Raw genomic sequence first — 17,972 nt, forward strand, 5'->3', positions numbered from 1 at the left:
AGATTGGAGAAAAAAAACTGAACTTGTTAGCACCAACAAAACATGACACGAGCACTCGTGAATTCGAGTGAGCCTCAACAACACCGGAATCGGAGCCCTCTCCGAGCCGAACGTTTGCGTTTTCTATTTCCGGCGGGGATCCTATACCCGGCGGCGGTCAGCGTCATCGTCATCGGTGCTGTCGTTGTCATAGGCTCAAATTTCCTAACCGGTATGTTGCAACTAGGGCCCATATAGCCGAGGCAGTAAACGCACGGGTATTCAGCATGACCATGCTGAGGGTGACGGGTTCGATTCCCGGTCGGTCCAGGATCTTTTCGTAAAGGAAATTTCCTTGACTTCCTTGGGCATAGAGTATCTTCGTGCCTGCCACACGATATGCACATGCAAAATGGTCATTGGCAGAGGAAGCTCTCAGTTAATAACTGTGGAAGTGCTCATAGAACACTAAGCTGAGAAGCAAGCTTTGTCCCAGTGAGGACGTTACGCCAAGAAGAAGAAGAAGAATGTTGCAAGTCGGTACAAGTGGGGGATTGTGGGATTAAAAGCGTCTGTTTAAGATATTGAGGCATATAAGTTAACAAGTTCATTCGTTTTCCATGTAGACTTTTAAAAATTTAAATAAAAGTTAGAAAGGTTTTATTCGATCAAGAATCTACGAGCAGTTGATGCAAATTACTAAAAATAAATAACAGTTAACCAAAGGATTGAATCTAGTACGATTTTTCAGTATAAAAAAATCAAAGTGTCTTAGTGATTAGTGTTTAAAAAAAAGTGATTTGGTAGCACGAAAATGAAAAAAAAAATCTCTGAATACAAATTATCATAATGGAAAAAATACCATAGATCGTTTTATTCCGACTTCCCAACCCCGCTGTCAACTGTAGAAATACAGCTTCAAATCAGTCAGTGTTCGAACACCTAGTCTGGGAGAGCATTGTTTGATTAAAAATTGAAACACGAATCTTTCCGTCGATTTTCACGGCACAGAGGTTTCGTCTACACTTTGGAATGGCTTCGGGGTATTAGGTTCGGTACCTTTCGTAGTTCGGTACTATATGGGATATAGGCCACTGACGTTGCTGGTCGGTGTCCATTGATTTGGTTGTTCAGACGAAATGGATGGGGACAAAAAAAAAGAATCAGTGTAGTGTTTCTATCTGAGCTGTATGTGTGTGGTTGAATGGTTTACAGCTAGGTTTACAGTATGTTAAAGTTGATTCGGTGAAGGGAAAAATGAAAAAAGAGAAAAACTAGTCATTTATTGGGTTTAATATTTTCGATGTTTAGGTTTTTAGAGACATTGTCGAGTACAGGTATTTTTAACTTTGCAAACTTAATAGTTGAATTGATTTTGAAATGATCAAATTTAAAAGCTGTTCAATCATCAAGATAATAAACTTGGTGTAACGTCTTGAAATGGGCAGACAGTCTACTCCTTAGCCAGATTTAGAAAATCTTCAAATCTACGTAGACTTTCTGATTTTCTAAAAAAAAAAAAAAATAAAATAAAATGTGGTAGCTTTGGGCATTATTGGCAGGTTTGTTCTCTTTCATCGTGCGGATTTTTTGTAGGCCAAATTGTCTGAAATTTGGTCGTATAATTAAATTTGGCTTGGAAAGATTGAAGGCCAACTTTAAGTTCGATAGCTTTCAAAAAACCTCTTATGTTTTTTAGACATTATTTGTTTTTAAATAATCATCAATAGATAAAAACATACATCAGTAAGGACCCGATTTTGTCAGCCCCATTTTGCGACAAACTTTTTGCTCTCACTATCTTACGGGCAAACTTTACCCAATTCATCCATGTTTATCATCAAACTACAGCTAAAGGGCAAAACATAGAGGGATAAAAAGTTTGAAAAATTGTTTAGGTTTTCAAGGAGAGCAAAAAATGTGTTCCGAAAAGGGGCTGACAAAATCGGGTCACTTATGTATATGATTTTTTAATATGTTACGCAAAGTTTTCTGAATTTGCAGACAAAAATATAAAATCAGAATACCCCTTTGGTCCTGAGATTTTTCATCCACTGAAATTGCCCTCTAACGTAAGAAGAACCCTTGAAAAAGGGCTTTATAAACAATTAACTGTTAAAAGGATATATTTTTTGAAATTATTTAATTTCATTTTTTTTTTTGATCACCTTACATGAAATTTTGTCATTCTAAATTATTATCGATGAACTACAAACCCAAAAGTTTCCCGACAATCATAGTTGCACTATATCGATTTTCTCTGGAATGGCTATACACATAGGTTTCGGAGTGAATTCCTTATGGAGTTTCTATACGGATTTCTGAAGGAATCTCTGAAAGAATTCTTGAAGCAATTTACAAAAAAAATCCCTGAACGAATTCCAATAGAAATCCTCAGAAAAATCTGAAGTAGTTTTAAGGACATTTCTGAAGAAATCAAGGAAGGATTTTATGAAGATATCAATGAAGAAACTCCTTAAAAAAACTCGTTGGAAGACACCGGAGGCAATACATAAAATAATCTTTAAAGAAGTTCTTGAAAGACCTCCAGGAGAAATCCCTTAAGCAATCTCTGGAACAATATCTTAAAAAAAAACAAATTCATGAACACTCGTACGCATTTTTTTCTAAAAAAAAAACTTTTCTTAAGAAATGCGTACATCTAGCGAAATTTCTAAAAGAATTCCTGAGAAAATCCTAGAAGAAATTCCTAAGAGTATTCTGGGAGCAAATTCTGGGAGAATTTTCAGGAAAATACCCGGTAAAATATATGCAGGAGCTCATGAAGGAGTCCTTGAGGGCTTGAGAGAATCCTTGTATGAATTTCTACTAGAATTTTTGGAGGAATTCCTGCTAAAACCACCGAGAGAAATCGCGCAAGAATCTCCGGAGATATCCTTGATTTTTTGCATTGCATCGGGAACTTCCAAATGAATCCAGAGTCTGATCTCTAGGAAAGAGTTCATAGAACAGTACGAGCTGGAATACCTGTATGAATTTTTTAAAGAAAACCCTGGAAGAATTTCACACTAAACCATTAGAGGAATTTTCAAAAAAAATATTTGAACAAAAAAATCTCTGAAGTCAGAAGAAATTATTGTTGAAATTTCAGAAGAAACTCCTGGAAGATATCCATCGAAATTTCTTGAAGAATTTCACGAATATTTGATAAACATGTTGCAGAAGCAATAACTGAAGGAATCCGTGGAAGATGTTCCAAAAGAATTCCTGCAAGAATTTCTTTTCAATGAAGCGTTTTTGGGAAGAAAGGGAAATTCTTGGATAAATTTTTGAAGCATTTTTTTTTCAAGAAATCCATACCGATTGTGGATTTATGACCAAATCTTTGGATAAGTTTTCCAATGAATTCTGATTTTTATGTTTTCTAAACGAATCGATGGGGAAATAGAAAAGCCTATGGATTGTGTTCAAGGGGAATAATTGGGGAAAATTATGGAGGAATATCTAGATGAATTTAAAAAAGCGACTTTTTCGTATTTTCTGAAAATAAATCCCTGATGAACTTCTGAAGTCTATGCTGAATTTTTCATTCAACATTGAAGGTGTTTTCTAAAAAAATATGGAGGATTTTTTCAAAAATCCCTAGAAGATTTTTTATTAAGAATCTCTGAAGAATTTTTTTACGAAATCCGGACGAGATTATCTAAAAGAATCAATAAAGAGATTTCTAAAGGAATCCTTGAAGCAATTAAAGAGGGAATATTAGATTTGTTTAAAGTTTAAATAATCTTCGGAGCAGTTTTTAAATTGTTTTTGAGAGATATCACTAAGAAAATCCTGAAGGAATGTTTGTAAGAATTTATGAATAAATCTTTAGAGGTATTCCTGAGGCAACCTAGGATTTTTTTGTAGAACAATTTCTCATGAAGTTCTGGGAATCTCTCAAATAATTTCTGGAGGAATTGCTAGAAAATATAATTTGATGGAAAATCTGAAAACATTCCTGAAAGAACCTCTGAAGATTGCCTCTATAAATCTCAAGAGGAATCCATGAAGGATTTTGCAATGACTCACTTGGAGAAATAAGTGCAGGAATAATTAGAATAGTTCCTTTCTGAGACAAAATGGTAAACATAGATTTGATTTAATTTCGTTCCTCTGAGAAATTTCTGAGAAATTGCTGTGTGATTTTCTGAACGGTTTTGTCGAAAAAGAAATCCAAAGGACTTTCTAGAACATTTTTTATTTTTATAAACGTGTATTTCAACTTGCTTGCTAATTCAACACTATACGTGGAACAGTATTCTTGGAAAATTTCCTGAAATACCACTAAAATAAGTATCTGCAGAAATTTTCTTAAAAAAATCCGTGGAAATTTTCCTGAAAGCAATCCTTCTAGCAATTTTGGAAGATTTTCTTGAAGTGTTCTCGATGAAATCTCCAAGGAAATCTATAAAAGAATCCACAGAAAATTTTTTGAAATAATCATTAGGAATTTCTCTAAGGAATCTTTGGAAGAATTTTTAAAGTAATTGTTGGAGGAATTTCCTAATTTTTCTATGGAAGTTTTTTAAGGTTGAATCAGTCGCCATTGTTTTTTTTTGGTATGATTTTTGTTAAAAAACGCTGGAGAAATTTTTGAGGGAATGTGTACAAGATTTCCAAGCGATCCAAAGACTAATTTTTAGGAGTATTCATAAAGGTAATATGGGGAAGGTTTTTTTTTTTCAAAGAATCTTTAGAAAAGTTATTATTAAATAATTCAAAGCAATTTCTGAAAAAAAAAGCTCTGTAGAAATTCTTTCCGAAATTAATAGAGATTTTTTGGCTAACGGAAATTTTTTAAAAATATTTTTTCTAGAAACATCTGTAAGAACCGCTCAAACACATTTGTAGATGGGATCATTGAAAGGATTTATAAGGAATCCCTTGAGAAAATTTGCTTTTGAATCACTTAAAGATTTTTTTGAGAAAAAAAAAATCTGGACACATTTCTGAAGGAACCCCTGACAATTGCCTCTAATAATCCCTCAAAGATTTCTTGAAAGAAAATCTGGAAACATTTTAGAAGGAACCCTTAAAGTTTGCCTCAAACGATCCCAGGAGGAATTCCTAGAACAATCCATAAAAGACTTTGCAATGATATACTTTCAGAAATGTGTAAAGGAATCGCTAGAATAATTTCTAAAGAAATCCCTGGCAAACTTCTCAATAGCCTCTCTGGAAAATTTTCTTAAAAAAACCCTGTAGTACTTCCAAAGAAATCCATGGAGGTTTTCAAAAAGAATCCTTCGAGAAATTTCTGGAAAATACTGATAGACGAATTTCTAAAGCAAACCATACAAGATTTTCTTAAATGTATTTTTGAAAACTTTGGGAGGTATCTCTTGAGCAATTTCTAAAAGAATTATAGAAAGGGTTCTTTGAAAATAAATCTGATTATTTGAACAAATTTTTCGAAGGAATTTCTGAAGAAGTTCCTGCAGCAATTTCTTAAAGTATTTTTGTTTTATTTTCTGAATTAACACCATAAGAATACTTGAAGGAATCTGTGCATATACTCTCAACGATTGTCTCTAATAATTCATGGTGGAAAATATAAAAGAACCCATAAAATATTTTGCATGACATTTATACAGGAATCATTTGAATAATTTCTCAAGAAATCCCTGGAAAACTTTCGAAGGCTGTATGAAATAAAGCTCTGGAAAAATCCTTTAGTACTTTCCAAAGAAAGCAATGGAGAAATTTATGAATCCATGGAAGTTGAATCCCTCGACAAATGTCTGGAAAATACTAAGCTATCTAAAGCAAGACGCAAAACTTTCCTAAACATCTTCTTATTCTTCTATATGGCTCTACGTCCGCACTGGGACTTGGCCTGCCTCGCTTCAACTTAGTGTTCTTTTTGAGCATTTCCACAGTTATTAATTAAAGGGATTTCTTTACCTGCCATTGCATGAATTTGTATATTGTGGGGAAAGTACAATGATACACTATGCCCAGGGTGTCGAGATGATTTTCCCGATCGGAACGGGAATTGAACCCGCCGTCTTCGGATTGGCGATCCATAGCCTTAACCACTAGGCTAACTGGAGACCCATTTTGCTAAACATATATTTTGTGATATTTCGAGAGGTATCTCTGGAGCAATTTCTAAGCAATTTCTAAATGCATTCTAGAAGGGATTCTTCGAAAAAAAATGCGAAGAAATTCCAATGGGGTGTTCTAAGCGTAAGCTTTGAAAAAAATTCCATTAGGAGTTCCTTGAGCAAATTCTGAACTTTTCGAAAATTTTATGAAACACAACCTGGAAAATTCTTGAAGGAATTCCTTAGTGCATTCTAAAAAAATGCAAAATTGCACGATTTCCTAAAGGAATTCCTGGATAAACTTCAGAATTTATATCTAGAGGAATCTGAGTTCAGAAAAAACTCTCGGAGGAATTTCTGAAGCGATCTATGTAAGATGTTCTTCAGATAATCGTCTGTGAAATGTCCCTAGTAAAATTTTGGAAAATGTCCTTGAATGAATTTCTAGAACAATCCCTTCAGAAAATTTCCAAATGTAACCTTGGATTTGTTTAAGGATCTGTCAAGTATTGTCATGATAATTTATGAAGGAATTATTGGAGAAATGTTGAGAAATCCCTGGTGGAATTTCTGAAAAAATAATAATAGGTTTACTTCGATTTGGGGAGGCGAAAACAAAGTTTTAGATACTTCAATAGAAATTATCATGACACATATGGAAGCGCAAAAATGTATTTTCATACTGGGAGAAGATTTACTTGGAGCAACCGCGACTACACTAGTGAGATGGACTCGGGTTTCGAGAACAAATTATTCTAGAAGAAGGTACCAGAGTTACTTGTGGATTTCAATAGAAGTCGGTGTAAATTCCGTCGAGAATTCCCCAGTGAGAATACAAAATCTAACTAGGGGGTTTCCAGTCACTCCTGCGGAAATTCATTTACTAAGAATTTGTCAATTCATTCCAAATGTTACCTACAAACTCTCCTAACATACCTCGAAGAGTTCCTCTAGAAATTACATTAGAAGTATCTTAGAAGATTCCCCAAGGAATTTTCCGTCACTTCCAGAAATTCTTCCAGTTATTCTTCCGCGAATTCCTTCATAAGTTTCTCTAGGATTTTACCGGTATCGCTTCGAAAGTACTTTCTGAAAACCAAAGTTTAAAGAATCGTTCTCTAATTCTAATACTTCCTCAAAAAAGTAGCTCAAGAAATCCTTGCCAGAGCTCTGTCAAGAATTGAGCACTCACATTTTTCAAGTATAACTCACATTGTTTTTCAAGAAATGCTTTTAGGATTTTCTGTCAATCATTTTTAAGCATCCGTGTGAAATTATTTCTCTAGGAATATCTCTTCCGATCTCGCCATCCAAAAATTGTCCGAAAACGAAAATGCTACTCAATGTTTATCACGAGTGAGCAAGGCTACTCATTGCTTTTTAAACTCTGTTTGTTGTTTAGATGACAAGATTCGTGCTTTTGGTATTTGTAAGGCAGCCATTGTGACGGCCATCTTTGGACTCGCTCATATATGTCCTTAAGGCGAAACTGGAAGCATTTTCTCATTTTTTTGGTTTTTGTTTTTTTATTAAATAACGAAGCAATATTTTCAAAATTGGTTTTCGTGCACATGTAGAGTATGGGTCAAGGTAACTCCTGATTTTTTTCGTGGTGGAAAAAGTTTTTCGTTTTTGCAGAAACCATTTTTTGTGAAATTTAATTCATAAATGGTTTCTTCAAAAACGAAAAACATTTTCCACCACGAAAAAAAATCAGGAGATACCTTGATCCATACTCTACATGTGCACGAAAACCGATTTTGAAAATATTGCTTCGTTATTTTATAAAAAATCAAAACCAAAAAGTGAGGAAATGGATCCAGTTTCGCCTTAATATGAGATATATATTACTATTTTTTTTTTTTTGCCCCTTCAGGGTAAAGTCTCTATAAACAAAAAAAAAAAAAAAAATAAAAAAAATACTATTTTTTCATGGCAGTGTATCGGTCAATGTATATATTCTAGCACTGCAAAATAAAAATATTTGATGTTTAACATGTGATAATGTAAGCCTGAAAAGTGAGTATCAATAAACTGCGCGCCCAATGGTCATAAGACAAAATGACTAAAACAGTAAAAAAAATGCTTTAATTCGATGAAAAACCAGGATAAGTCTAGATCCGGAGCCATGTAGTTTTACCTACTGAATGAAATAAGCACGTATATATTATGATATTGTGGAGAAAATTAAAAATTTTGTTTTATCAGATATGAAATTTAGCGACCTGTGTACTTTTCAATGGTTTGAAAATTCTGATTGTCTTCAGCTTCAGGCGCCGTCTTGTAAAGGTTAGTGACCAAAATAGGATTACTTTCTACTTCTACTTTTCAGAAAATTAGCCTGTTAGAGATCATGGAACGTTGAAATATAGTTTAGTTAATGTCAAATGGACGAAAAGGAGGTTTGAAGTTGAAAAACACTTTCGCATTTTTTCCTACCGCATACTGTACTTCGAGAACTTTCAATAGAATCCAAGATAGAATCTATTACTATTACTATTTAAATTTCAGAAGAAGTCCCTTTAAGATGTGCAGTTCGAATACTTATTCGTAGAAATATGTGCAGTTCGAATACTAATTCCGTTAAAATTTCTTAACAAGGTGCACAAAGATTTGATAAGGATATTCCAGAAGTAATATCTGAAGAAATCCGTGGAAGATGTTCCAAAAGAATACTTGTACGTTTTTTCCATAAAGCGTGTTTTGGGAAGAATTTTTTGAAATTCTTGAAACTCTTGAAGATCCTTGTCGATTTTATATAGGAATCCGTGAGGAAGCCAATAGAATGTTTTCCATAGAAATACATGGAGGAAACTATGAAGGAATCTCAAAAGAAAAAAATGCAGAAAACGGCACTTTTTCAAAAAATTTGAAAAAAATACGATCGAGCTTCTGAAGCAATTTATGTTAATTTTTATAAAGAATACCTGGAAGATGTTCTGAAAGTAAACCCCCAGCAGTTTTGCAAGATTGTGTTTCAGAGTGTTCTAGGTGAAGATTCAGTAAAAATAAAATCATAAGGAATTTTCCCAAAAAAGGATTTATTTCAATCTTTGGAGAAGTTTAATGAAATTTTTTGAGAAATTACTGAAAAAAAACACTGAAGAAACTATTGTAAGATTTTATATATCTGAGGCAACCTATGGAAACTTTTGAGGGATAATTCCACAAGAAGTTTCTGTAAAAACAATAAAAAAGTGGTGACCCCTGAAAGAAATTCTAAAGGAATCCCTATAGAAGATTTTTTAAGGGAGGAATCCGTGAAATATTAAATAAATTGTCCCTAGAAGCTGCCTGGAAAAAAGTTAAAACGATGATTGTTTTAGAAACCTCCCTTTCACGCGAAAAATGTCTGAAAAAAAAATACTTGGCGAGGAATTTATAGAACAATCCTTGAAATTTTAGGAGGTTTCTCTAGGCTGGAGCAATGTCTGTGAAACATAAATTGCCATGGGATTTTCTGAACGAATTTTTCGAAAAAAAAAAACAAAATAAAAGGAGGTCCTGCATCATTTATTTTGTTTTATTTTATTTTTATTGACGTATATTTTTCCTTACTAGTCAATTCTACATTGTTTCCTTTTCTGAAAGTTTTTTTTTTTGAAAATTCCCTAAAATACCACAATAAGAAAGCTCTGCATGATTTTCTAAATGAATCTGGGTAAAATTTCCTGTAAGCAATCCCTGCTGCAATTTTGGAAGATTTTCTTAAGTGTTCTAGGTGAAATCTGCAGAGAAATTTACAAAGAAATCCATAGCAGATTTTGTGAAAGAATCATTGTGAATTATCCTGAGGAGGAATTTCCTGATTATATTATCTATGGAAGATTTATTAAATGATGAAGCAGTTTTCATTGATGACGATGATATCAATGACGACTGTTCATTGAAATTGTGAAAGTAGTTATTTCGTTCTAAATATAATGTTTACAATGAAAATGTATCTACTGCATTCCAAATGGAGAATATGGTGAGTACATTTTCATTTAAAACATTTACATCTCGAACGAGAAAACTGATTCCAAAATCTAAACGATAACGATGATATCAAAGACGACTTTTTCCAGCGTTGAAAATCCCAAGAGAATTTTTGGTTAAGTATTGCAGGAGAAAGTTTTGAAGAAATCCATGAAAAGTTTTCCAAAAAAGCCAGTGGAAGGATTTCTAAAGGGATCAATCAGGTATTAACACGTAGAGAATATATATATTTTTTTTTCAAAGAATCTTTGGAGATTTTTTTAAGAATTCTCCAAAGAAATTTCTGAGAATTTCGCTAGAAGTTTTTAAAAGAAATTCTCAAAAAAATATTTGAAAGGATTTTTGAATAGTATAAATATAGTGGCTCTAATAATCCCAGGAGGATTTTTTGAAAGAATGCATGCAATATTTTGCAATGATATTGTTTGCTGAACTCCCTTCAGCAGTTCTTCCAAGAATGCATCAGGGAGTTTCTCTAGCAATTGTTACAGAAACACGCCCAGTATTTTCTTCAGAAATCAGTTTCCAACAAACTCCTACATAAGCACAAAGTGGATTTCTAAACAAACAAAAAGCTGCTGGGAAACATCCGAAAAAGTTCCTGCAAAATCATTCTAGAATAATTCCCAGAAAAACTTCCACTTTATAAATTTGCTTTAGAAATTCTTAGCTGCAAGAAAAATGATAGCCGTTTCATGAACTATTAAATTCTTGAATTATCAAGTCCAGGACTCTATCAAGAATCAAAGAATAAATTTTGTGGGAATTTTCCCTGAAATTTTTTCTCTTCCGGAGTACCAACCATTCTTACAAAAATTCTTATCCTACAAGTACACTGAATGGATTTCTGAAAAAAAAACTCTTTGGAAAACATTCAAAAAAGTTCCCGGAGTATCCATCCAGAATAATTCCCAGAAGAGGACTTGCTTTTATAGAAACTCATAACTGGCGATTCCCTAAGATAGCAGCCCCATCACGGTGGGTAGGTCAGCAACCTGCTGTCCCCAAAGTTCTACAAATCGTTCAAGACACTAACAGAGACAAAGGCCTTTTACGTTGGCCGTATGTACCGCCAGGGGTGCTCAGCATATATGAGTGAGCGAGTTAGTGTTGGTCTCGGTGGTATCCGTTGCTGGAAAAGTTATTGTATCTACAGAAAAAGAACTACAGTGTACCTGCATACAAGCTATTCGCATTCTATGCTATAAAACCTAATTTTAGTATTCATATCTTTCTTCCAACAAAGGCCTCTCTTCAATCGACTTCAAGCATCAATATTCAAAAACTCTAACAGTCTTCTCTGGAGTGCATTGATCCAAAGTCCGCAATCTCCTCCACACCACCAATTTCCCCGCAACAAGATGAGTGCTTATTGAAGCAATTGCCTGATATTATTGGATTCCTTCTCCATTCGTACAGTCCCTTTACTTCACTGGGTATAGGTACTCTTTGCCTTCATTGTGCACTGTACGCCCAAGCGACCAGCAAAGTCGTCGTCGACGTCGTCCTCCTCATCATTATGATCATCGTTATCCCCATCGCATCGTCGTCGTCGCCATCTTCGACGTTCTGCAGACGAGTACAAAGGACTAGTTTAAATTGCCGAATTAGTATTTACCCTCCTCGGTTCGTTCGTGTACCCTTCCCGGAGCCGCGCCACCCTCATGGCAGGTATTTCCGAGTGGGTATATTTATAGTCCAACTCAAGCGCTCGGAGGAAGATCCCCGTATGAAGCCAGCCACTCCAGGCTTTGAACATTTTCGACGGAATGAAATGAATATAAATTTCAACGAACATACTCCTCCGCGCCGGGAGCAGCTGCGCACCCAGCCATGACCCGGCCCCGGGTCCGACCTTCTCCAACTTCCAACCAACGTCGGAGTCGTCCTTGCTGAAGAGCCTCCACTACTCCGAGAAGAAACACTCTTCTCAGATGTAGGACGAATCCGACGGACCGACCGATCCCTGTGTGAGGAGTGTTGTTGTTATACCAGAGGGCACCAGAACGAACACTACGTGAACACAAAGGCCTGACGAAATTATGATGTTTGTGGTTCCTCTTCTTTTGAAAATTTTCAACAAGAATCAGACCCTTCTGACTCCAGAGCAGCACTAGGGTCGGGGCTTTTGTATGTTTTGTGTTGGGTGTGTGTGTGTGTGTGTGTGAATGCTCCCCGATGTCATTGTGAGCCGTTCCCTGAAATTTAAATCTTCTTGTTCTGGAGTAGATGAGCTGAGGGATGGGTGGGTAGTGGCGCGAGCGGGATTCATTCAAAGAATACCCGAATGCCATTACTATGTTTCTCTTACGGGGACGATACCGCTGCTGGGGCCTTTGTATATCCACCGCCCCACCATCCGACAGTGTTTCGTCTCTTCCAAGGGAGGAATGCGAGCACTATTATGCGACTGATGCTAAGAAGGATAAAGGAAATGGGAAGCTCTACAGGAAAATTTATTACTTTAAACAGGATAAATGATGGCAGTACACATCCACTGACGAAAATAGTTTGTGAATGAAAAGTGGTGGGTGTGAAATTATAATGGGCAAAATGGCTTTGATGTTGTGGTTGACTTTTCAAGTTTGGGCTTTCAGCGCTGGATAGGGTTCCTATTGTTCAGCAGGGTGCTCCATTCAGGTTACTCACCGAGTAACCTGCTCTATCGAAATATAAAATAGTTTAAAGTTTCATCCAAAATTTTCTAGAGATTATTATTTACCTTAATTTAGGAACTCCATCATTAAGCCTTCTTTAAATTCCTCAATAAATTTCTTCATGGATTTCTTTGGAAATTAATCCTGGATTATTTTTTTTTCAGAAAGTCCTCCCCGGATTGCTTTTGAAGTTGAAATTTTTGAACACCTTTCATGAATTTCTTAAGAAACTCCTTTCAAATTTCTTGAAGAATGTCCTCTATAGGATCCTCCTGAAATTTATCCAAGAATTCCAATTGAAAAGCATCTACGGGTTTTCTGAGAAGATCCTTCATAGATTCTATCAGATACCTGTTTGAGAATTCGTTCAGGAAATTAACCACGAACTTCTTTAAAATTTATTGCTCAAAATTTCTCAAGAAATTGTTCCAAGAATTCATTTAGTGAATATTCCACAGTACTTCTCAAGGAAATTCAAGAGATTCCTATACAAATCCACCCTTTTTTAAGACATCTTAAGTTTTTTTTTAAATTTCTCCATTGATTACTTCAGAAATTTCTCGAGGAATTCGATCATATAATTCTTCAAGGCTTCTCCCAGAAACTTCTTCAGCGGTTTTTCAAGAAATGCTTTTAGGGATTTTTTAGGAAACTTCTCCAGCGCCTCCTTCAAATTCTCCTAAATATATTTCCAAAAAAATCTTTCAACAACTATTTTGAGATATTCATATTTTTTCTTAAATTTCACCTGCGTTAATTTTTAAAACTCTTCTAGGAATTCGTTAAAAAAAATCTTCTGAAATTTCTCCTGGATTCTTTCGTAATTTTTTTCACAGAAAATCTTCCAGAAACTTCTTCAGACAATTTTTTTTTTCAAGTGATTCAGGCGAGAATGGATCCATGTATATCCCCAAATATTTCTCCGACATTTCTTTTAAACATAACTCTACAGAAGCTAATCTTGGCGGTATTCGACCATTTGGTCAAATGCCATTTGGCCAATTCAGAGGAAATTTTTGACACTCCAACTACTAATAAAAACTCCTTTTTTATCATAGACTATTCTTTCTAGTTGAGGAGTTTTTTTTATTTCCGTACGGGTTTGAGCCAAAGGGTCTCAGATTTTCATGAAACTTTTTCCACAGGCAGGGCTCATGGATATATGAACAAAAAAAATTGAGGAAAAATTAGGGTCGCCTTTTTTCCCGGAAAACTCAGAAGGATTTTTTTTTGTTTTCCCCTGACACTACTTACTTTGGAAAATCATAACTCAAGAACAAAGCATCGTAGAAACAAAGTTTTTTTTAGAAAATAAAAGCGAACTCGTGGAAATTTTTTTTAAAAATATTTTTGACAAGGTAATTTTATAAGAAATTTTTGGAATGCCCTCAGTTTTCGTTCCTGAGTTATGGCAAATTTTGTGAAAAATGACCATATAATATAGGCTTACATGGTCATTTTCACATAATCGACCATAACTCAGTAACGAGATAAAAGAACATTCCAAAAATTTTAGCGATTAAAGCTTATTAAATTATGAAATTCAAATAACTCAACGTACATATGTACAGATGGGTAAATTATTAGTTAAATTGGGAAAAAATCCACAGCTCAGGTGAGATTTGAACTCACGACCCTTATTCGCTAGACAAGTGCTTTACCAACTAAGCTACCGAGCCAATTAATGACCCGGCAACTTAGTTGTCATAAGGTTCAATTCTAATCTCATCGATCTATATCATCTTCTCCTAAACCGCAAATACAACCTTCTCAAAAATATTGTTTTCAAAAAATTTCCACGGGTTCGGACATAGTTTTTCCGGCTTTTTTTATAAATTTTCTCAACGGTGGAAAATTTTGTGAAAAACTTTTTCCACTTCATATATTTTTTTGGATTCCTGTAAAAATTTGCTTTTATTTTCATTAAAAACTTTGTTTCTACGATGCTTTGTTCTTGAGTTATGATTTTTCAAAGGAAAGGCTTTTATGGCACATTTGGACATTTTTCAACAAAATTGGCCATAGCTCAAAGCCGAAAAAAGTGCATTCCAAAAATTTCAGCGATTGAAGCTTATGAAATAACCTTCTCAAAAATATGTTTTCGAAAATTTTCCATGAGTTCGCGCATAGTTTTTCCGGCTTTTCTTTACAAATTTTCTCAACTGTGGAATTTTTTGTGGGAAACTTTTTCCAGTTCATATTTTTTTTTTTTTGATTTCTGAGAAAATTTGCTTTTATTTTCTAAAAAAAAATTGTTTCTATGATGCCTCGTTCTTGAGTTATGATTTTTCAAAGTAGTGTCAGGGGAAAACAAAAAAATTCCACCTGAGTTTTCCGGGAAAATAGACGACCCTGAATTTATCTCTTTTTTTTTGTTCATATATCCATGAGCCCTGCCTGTGGAAAAAGTTTCATGAAAATCTGAGACCCTTTGGCCCAATTTGTACGATAAAAAAAAAAAAAATGCCCAGTTTCGACATTCGGGGATTAGTTAGCGTTGAAACTGTTGATATTTTATCAAAGATTTTTCGTGAATCATGGGCTGTTCTTTAGAGTTACACTGATGCGGGTCACAGTCACTTAAATTCGTCCTTCATTTTTCGGTCAAAGAATTTCTGCAGGAACTTTTTTTGAAAAACGTTCGCTGATTGCTCCAGGAATACCTTCAGGCAATCCTCCTTAAAATTTTATCCAAGCATTTCTTCTGTAATTTTCCATAAAGTTTCAAAGAGATTCACTCCTGGTATTCCTTCAAGAACTTCCCTGGGATTTCTCCAAATAAGTGTCCAGAGATGCATTCAAAAATATTTCCTGAATCCTGAGATATCTATGGGTACTGGAGTATTTCTTTCAAAATTTCAACAGAGGTTTTTTTTAGAAATTAATTTTAAAAATCTACAGAGGATTCTTCGCGAATTTTTCAAACATTTACGAGACATTTTTTTTAGAAAATGTTCCTGTGGTTCCATCAGGACTATCCGCTGGGATACCATTGGGGATTTCTGGAAGAATTATTTCAGATATTCCTCCAGGAATTATTCTCGGAAAATTTTCCAAAGATTACACAAAAATTGCCGAAAAAAACTAGACAAAATTCGTAAACGAATCCATTGAAACCTACACTTTTGGAGGTTTCCAGAAACAGTTTTTGAAAAAAAAAACAAAAAAAAAATTTAAAAAAAAGAAATTTTGGAGAATCACTGAATTTTTGAAAAATATGAACTGATGAAGGAAGAATATCTTGATATATTTTTTTGAAAAAAAAAATGCCATGAAAAGCATTTTTGTTTCTGCAGCAATTGTTCAGAGAGTGTTACGATAAATCGTTAAAGCATTAAAAAAACTCTGACATAATCCCTGAAGAAAGATTTGAATAAAACCTAAGCCATGGGAAAACTTCTGAAGAAGCTCATGAATGACTTTTAGAAGAACTGTTGATTTTTTTTTAAGAATTGCTAAATAAATGCCTGAGAGAATCTCTAATTGTATGTAGTAACACTCGAACGAATGTCTGAAGCAATTCCAACAATAATTTCTGAAAAAGTTACTTAAAAAATTTCTGAATTTCTAATGGCAAACCTTAGACGAATTCCTAAAAAAACGCCTTATTTCTTTAAAAAAATGTTCCTAGAATTGCTTCGTTTGAGGAATTTTTTGGGGAAATTCCTAGAAGATTTTTTTAAAGAAATTTCTAGAAGCACTCCGGGATTATTCCCGAAAAAAACTCTTGGAATTAGAATTTTGATAATATTTTGGGAAAGATGCCCTCAAAAATGTTTGAAGAAATACATACTTAAACTTTTGTTGCAATTTTTGAAGTTATTTTCTTAAGAATCACTGAAGGAACTCCAGTAGGTTTTCTTTTTGGGAAACCCTTAGGCTATTTTCGGAATAAATCTTCTGATGAATTTATTTTGAAACTCCTGAATTTCTGGTGAAATTTTTGGGGACATTGTGATATAAATACAGGGTTGAGAATCCATTCATAAGGGATACCTGTAGGAATATCTGAAACATTTTCAAGTATCTTCTTTCTAGAAAATTTCTGGAAAAAAAAGATAAACCCTGACAGAATTCCTAAAGGAATCTTGAGTGGTCTCCCTGGAGATCATTTGGGAGAAAATAATGACGAAGTACATGCCCAACTAACAATCACTCATTTTACAAGCACCTTTACGACGAATTGGTTCAGCATGTTGCTGAATAACATTTGGATAATTTTCAGGCACAACCCTTGTTCGTGTTTTGTTCACACACATTTGGAGAAACTATAAAGCATAGTGTTGTGTACCAACTGAACTGTTTGTTGTTAAATCGTTTTACAACTTTATAGTAAAGTTCAGATTTAGCAAAAATGATTAAAAATTAAAAAAAAATTAAAATTTTTCAAGTTTTATGAGAGCTTATGATTGTAAAATAATAACTACACATAAATTTACCTAAATCCAGTTTCGAACTCGAGACCCGTCGATTGCCAGCCGCCTTCCTTCCTATCTGCACCATCCTAGAGATGATGAATTGCAGCACTCATATCAAAACTTAAACTTCCCGTGGTTCAATAATGATCAGAATTCGACTCCTATTCAGCGGTGGTGAATTAGCACATCATTATGGTGAACGACTGAACAACAGATTAATTCAGCTGTTGTTCAGTAAAAAACACGTTTTTTTAATCATGTACTCTGAGTCGAAGTATGATGAAGTGAAAGCGCTTGTTTGACATGTGAAAAACACATTATACAGATACATGTCCTAATTTTTAGATGAACTTAACAAGAAGCAGTAAAAATTCTTGTAAAACTATGTTGTAAAGGAATTTCAGCGAGTCGAATAAAAATTTTATTAAACGTGTTTAATTTATCATTGTTAATACCAATACGAAAAGTTGAACATTGGTTACTTTTTTAATTGAAATAGCATTTGTACAGTAATGTGTACAGCATAATTTTAGATCAGCTATAATTACTATTATAAAGCAACAATTCAGCATGCATGCTTGTTTGCGGCTGACGATTGTTAGTTGAAGAGGAATACATTCAAAAAGAATCAGGGTCATCTTAAGAGGAATTCTTACTGAACGCATAAAACGAATTCCTGCAAGAATGCCGCTTCCACGATAATTTTTAAAATTTAGTGATATTACTATTTTATGCTTTTCATGGAGCTGCTTGTCAGAAGTAATACTTAATTAGGTGCAATATTGAAATCAATTCCATGGGGGCGTGCCAGTATAGGGGCGCTGAAATTTGGAAACTTTGAGTAACCAGCTCTGATTTTACCATGACAGTACTGAAAATTCCTTTCA

At 34.3% G+C, this 17,972-nt stretch overlaps 1 protein-coding gene across 3 annotated transcripts in view; it reads right to left on the bottom strand.

Annotated features, from left to right (window-relative positions):
- LOC115261027 (protein O-mannosyl-transferase TMTC2) overlaps nt 1-17,972 on the bottom strand; it is a 1,032,251-nt gene that overhangs the window by 178,968 nt on the left and 835,311 nt on the right. The gene's annotated exons all lie outside the window — the stretch shown is intronic.

The sequence above is a fragment of the Aedes albopictus genome, chromosome 2, assembly GCF_035046485.1.
Source record: "Aedes albopictus strain Foshan chromosome 2, AalbF5, whole genome shotgun sequence".
Taxonomy (NCBI): domain Eukaryota; kingdom Metazoa; phylum Arthropoda; class Insecta; order Diptera; family Culicidae; genus Aedes; species Aedes albopictus.